Source organism: Eupeodes corollae, chromosome 2, assembly GCF_945859685.1.
Source record: "Eupeodes corollae chromosome 2, idEupCoro1.1, whole genome shotgun sequence".
In the NCBI taxonomy this organism is placed as follows: domain Eukaryota; kingdom Metazoa; phylum Arthropoda; class Insecta; order Diptera; family Syrphidae; genus Eupeodes; species Eupeodes corollae.
The window spans coordinates 121,504,886-121,510,885 of NC_079148.1; positions in this window are offsets into that span (position 1 = coordinate 121,504,886).

A 6,000-nucleotide genomic window follows, 5' to 3' on the forward strand; every position below is an offset into this window, starting at 1 on the left:
GCTTAGCAGGTCCCGACGGTATTCCCCCGATAGTATTTTCTAACACCAATTTTCAAGAAAATTAACGAGGCACATATAGCAAACAACAGGCCCATTGCAAAACTTTGTTGCATTCCTTAATTATTTGAATAAGTTTTTGAAAGTGTAGCATTTTTTAGTAAAAATCTCATTTGCAAACAGCAATATGGTTTCGTGAAAAAAAGATAAACCCTCACAAGTCTCGTCACATTCTCAAACAAATATCATGCGCTTTAGAACAAGGTTATGACGTTTACTGTGTATACACTGACTTTTCTAAAGCTTTTGACCAACTTAACCACGGTTAAATTAAAAGCTCTTGGTTTTCAACCATTTTACTTAGATTTTATCAAATCATACCTTGAAAACAGATCCTGTGAGGTAAAATTTAGAAATTGCCATTCAGAACTTTTTGTTGCTCAATATGTTCCCAATGCAAGCCATCTTGGCCCTTTTCTGTGGACCTACAGTTTATATGCCGAATCCGAACGGCTAGTTTGAGTAAGCACTTTTTCGTGACATAGATGGCATAGGCAGGGATCGAAGCATCGAAGCCAAGACCTCTCCCGTGACAGTCCAACGCACTAACCATCATGCAACGGGTACTTCATTCCTGACAACATTACTCGCACACAGGAATGGTTGAGAGTTGTAAGTCACTAGGCCCTAGGCCCTAGTTATCAACGGACTGTTGCGCCACCCAATTTATTTATTTATTTATAAACGAATCGGTAGTGCATTTGATTATTGAATATCACAGCAAAAGCTCTGTCGCGTCTTCACATTTAAAGATTTAGGTGTTAATTTCTGTTCCAACTTAGAATTAACACATCACCTACATTTTATTGTCAATAAGGTAAGTTTTATGCTTGGTTTTATAAAACGCTGGGCAAATGTGTTCAATGATCCCTATGTTACTCTTTCTTAGTACAATTGTCATGTTCGTCCTCATCTTGAATATGCTTCGTAGGAACTTAAGTTTATAGCATTTAATAACAAGTTTATAGCTTTTAATTTGAACATACCCATATTTTTATTACAATTTGTCAAGGGCTAAATATACTTTCTAAAGTATTGTATTGTATTTTTTACAGTTTACCTAGTTTTCAAAAACAACTTGAGGTTAATTTTCCCAAGTTTATGCATACCAATTTATTTCTTAAATCTTGGAGATCGGAATTGATTCTTTTAAAGGCTACTTTGTTTATAGGGGTTTGCCATAAGTTCATGACTTGTAAACCAATTTATTATTATTGTTTTTATTTTTGGGAAGCTATAACATAAAGAAATAAAGTGGATGAAGCTTGATGAAGCTATAAACCGATTTCGATTGATTAGCCCCATTGAATCCGAACTTTTCAAAGTTTGTTGACAATTTGGCCCTTCTCCAAGAATTGTAGAAACTTAAACTTGCCCAAATCCGTAATTCTACAAAAAAAATTAAACATTACTCAACCATGGTTTTTCAAAATGAATAGAATTAAGGTTTGGCGATAACGTAGTTTTTGTAGCCTCGAATAATTTCACATCTTTTCTCCCATAAGTTTTAATATTTTTGTCATTTTAAATATAAAAAAAAAAACTGAATTTATTAAGGTTTTTTGGCAACGTAGTTTTTAAAGTCTGAAAAATTTACCATACTTCTGTTTTCTCCCCGCTAGTGCTAACGTAGTTAACTCGCAAAATTAAGATTAATGAGATTAGTTAGATTGAGCTTATTAGTTTAGTTACCAAACAGGCACAAAAGTCTATTCTTATTTTTTCAAAGCATTGTATTGCAAGACAAACATGATCAATCGTTTGTCTTGATTATATTTAACACCATTAAAAAAAGAGGCTGTGATGCGACCCACACTGACAACTTCATATCCCGTCTATTGGTTTGCCTTGCTTAAAAGGTTTCTAGGTTTTCATGTTTTGTTAATAAAGTTATCAGTTAAATTATTCTAAAAAAAATAAAAATTACAAACAATATTTTGTATACGATAAAAGAATTTGATTTCAAAATCTATTTTGGTTAACGAGACTTTTATTCGAAAACCAATTTTTACCAATTTTAAAAACTTTTTTATCAATTTGAGAGACATCAAGAACCGAACATAAATTTTTAACAAGTTTGTATTTTAACGGACTGTTGGATTTTTATAAACAAATCACTGAATATCGAAAACAATATTTTCTGTGAAATAAAATAAGTTTGAAGACAATATTTTTAATTTTTGAAAAGCTATTTAAGTCGAAAAAACCTGACAATTTGATTTCTCTTAAAATTTTATTGAATGTTGAAACAATATTTCTTATAAGTCAAAATTAGTTGGAAACCATAAACTCAAATTTTTGAAATGATAATTGAGTAAAATATAATTTTGTACCAGTTTTTAATAATTTTTATTTAGGTTTTTATTAGACATGTGCATTCAAGAGGACACAAGCGTCCACAGGTTTTTCTCAAAACCCACCTCTGTCTATCAACTCCTACTCTCACGTCCCCATGGTGAACATCGGGTGCCTAGTACCTCAACAAGAGATTGGGTTCCAATCCCAGTGGAAAGTTGTTGGGGGCAGCAAACGAGAGAGGGAGGAAGAGGTGTTTCCACTAAGGCACCTCTCCTTATCCAGGCGGCAGCGGACGAATGGAATCAACGGTGGCGTCTACAGTTCCAGTAAGGTTGAACTACTTAGTGAACACCTTATAGGGCTTCATCGACATATTCGGAGCCCAGGCCTGTAAGGAGCGGTTTATCCGGCTCCCCTTCCTTGGAGTTATACTAAGGATCTGGCCCTCCAGGTTCGGGGTTGTGCCGTCGGGGTGACTTCCTGGCCACGTAAAAACATCATAGTTTCGAAGCACCAACAAGTCTCAGATAAGGATGGATTCACTTTTGACAACCCACGCAAATGAAATAAGGACAACGAATTTCGGATAAGTATATGGGATGAACCGGGCAAACGCAAACTAAAAGACTGCGATATCTACTACGGCGACTGCTACCGAGAACAAAGACAGCGTCTATTTGGGGGGGATTTGTTGTTGGAACTAGGCTCAGGCAAAAGGCCTTGAGTTTCAACAGTTTGAGCGAGCGCATCACGACAATCTGCATCAAGGCTAAATTCGCCAACATAAGCCTAATATGCGCGCATGCCCCAACAGAGGAGACGATGGAGAGATGAAGACACCAAAGACATATTCTTCGAGCTCTTGGACAATACATATGAGCAATGTCCTGGCTATGACATTAAAATTGTCTTAGGAGATTTTAATGCCAAGCTAAGAAGAGAAAACATCTTTGGTGGCATAATCGAGAGATACAGCCTGCACGACACTACCTCCGACAACGGATTCAGGCTGGTCGATTTCGCTGCGGGGCGAGACTTTCTGGTAGCTAGTACGCAGTTCACGCATCTTAATATCCACAAGGGGACATGGAAATCTCCTGATCAATCAACCGTCAACCAGACTGACCACATTGCGATCGACGCACGACACTTTTCCAGTATCCAGGATATCCGAACATTCCGAGAGGCAAACATTGTCTCGGACCACTACCTCGTTGTTGCCAAGGTACGGCCACGGATATCCCGATCCAAGCCAAAACAAGGAAGTACTGTGAGAAGATTCGACGTTAGACGGCTACAATCGCAAGAGACTGCCATGTCCTTTTCCGATCGATTCTCTAATAACCTCTTAAGGAGTCCTATGCTTCCTGCATTAAGCATTGAAAACCAGTGGCAACATTGCCTTGCAGCCATCAGAGATGCCGCCTCTGAAGTGCTAGGTTTCACACGGCCACCACAGCGAAACCCCTGGTTTGACGACGAATGCCGGCAAGCACACGCAGCGAAACAAGAGGCATACAAAACGGCGCTGCACAAAAGGATCAGAGCTGCTCGCGAGCTCTACGAGCAGAAGAGCAGAGAGGAACACCGGCTTCTTAGACGGAAAAAAAGAGAGCATGAGAAGCGCGCGATCGAGGAGATAGAGGGATGTCACTACAGGAATAAGGTTCGTAAATTTTACCAAAAGATAAAAAAAAAACCTCCCAAGGGTACCAGCCACGAACCGAAGTCTGTAAAGACGATCAGGGGAACATCGTAGTAGAACCGCAGTCGATGCTGAGAATATGGAAAGATCACTTCTCTAAATTATATAACGCCGATGACGAACCGAATTCCGCTGGAAGGGAGATAGAACCACTCAACCTCGGCGACGCAGATCAACAATTCCGCCTACCCGACCTTGACGAAGTGAAGATAGCTATATCTAAACTTAAGTCAAACAAAGCTGCTGGAGCTGACGGCATCGCTGCCGAACTATTCAAAGCAGCAGGCAATGACTTGGTACGGAGCATGCACCAACTCATCTGGAAAATATGGTCGGAAGAAAGCATGCCCGATGAGTGGAATCTCAGCATAGTGTGCCCGATACATAAGAAAGGATACCCTCTAAACTGCGCCAACTACAGAGGCATCAGTCTCCTTAACATTGCGTATAAGATCCTCTCTGCCGTATTATGTGAACGTCTGAAGCCATTCGTCAACAACCTGATTGGTCCTTATCAGTGTGGCTTCAGACCAGGAAAGTCCACTATCGACCAAATATTCACACTACGGCAGATCTTGGAAAAAACCTAGGAGCTTCAAATCGATACCCACCATCTCTTTATCGATTTTAAAGCCGCGTATGACAGCATCTATAGGGAAGAGCTCTACCGAGCAATGTCTAGTTTTGGCATCCCTGTCAAACTTATCCGTTTGTGCAGAATGACGATGGAGAATGCAGGCTGCTCTATCAAGGTTGGAAAAGATCTTACCGATTCATTTGATGTCAAAAAAGGTTTTAGACAAGGCGATGCACTGTCATGCGACTTCTTCAACATCGTTCTGGAAAGAATTGTGCAAAACTCAACCGTTAACACTAGAGGCACAGCACAATCCAAAGGTCCATCCAATTACTCGGATACGCAGATGATAGTGACATAATTGGAAGATCAAAGCGTGATGTCAGTGGAGCGTTTTTGAGCATTGCGTCGGAACTACGGAAGCGAAGAAGATGGGTTTAGTGGTCAATGAGGGCAATACCAAGTATATGCTGTCATCAAAAAAGGACACTGAACGACGACGTCTTGGACAAAACGCCACCATGGACAGCTATAACTTTGAGGTAGTTTAGCACTTTGTCTACCTAGGCACCGGTATTAATACAGACAACGAAACCAGCGCTAAATCGCTGCTTCTTTGGACTTGGAAGGCAATTGAGAAGTAAAGTCCTCTCTCAAGCATCTAAAATCATAATCTATAAGACACTCATCATCCCGGTTCTGATTTATGGCCCTAAGGCCCCCTAAGGCCTGGACCCTGTCAAAGAAAAATGAGAGCGTCTTAGTATGCTTCGAGAGAAAAATTCTTCGGGTGATTTTTGGTCCCGTACGCATAGATGGAGAATGGAGGAGAAGATATAACGACGAACTGTACGGGCTGTACAGCGACTCTGACCTAATTAGCAAAATTAAAGTCCAACGGCTTAGATGGCTGGGTCAACGCTTGAGCCTGGAAGGTCTTCGAATCCAATCCCGAGGGACGGCGGCGGCGCAGTAGAGGAAAACCGCGACTCAGGTGGCGCACCCAGGTGGGAGAGGACCTCAACTAACTTGGCGTGCAAAACTGTAGACAGCTAGCTAGGGACCGAGCTGGCTGCAGACACTTGTTGGTTGAGGCCCAGGTCCACCCCGGATTGTAGCGCCACCTTAAGTAAGTAAGTATTTAAGTCGAAATTCAATTTCTAACAACTTGTAGATATTTTGTTGGTTTTATTTTTCTTAAAAAAGCTGTCGGTTAGGTTTTTCTCAAAATTTTACCACATTTCAAAAACGTAATTTTTCGTTGCATAAAATTATTTTTTAGATAAAAATATAGAAATTGCTATAGTAAAAAACCACCCACTCAATTTTTTGATCTGATCTACATCTTTCTGCATTATTATCT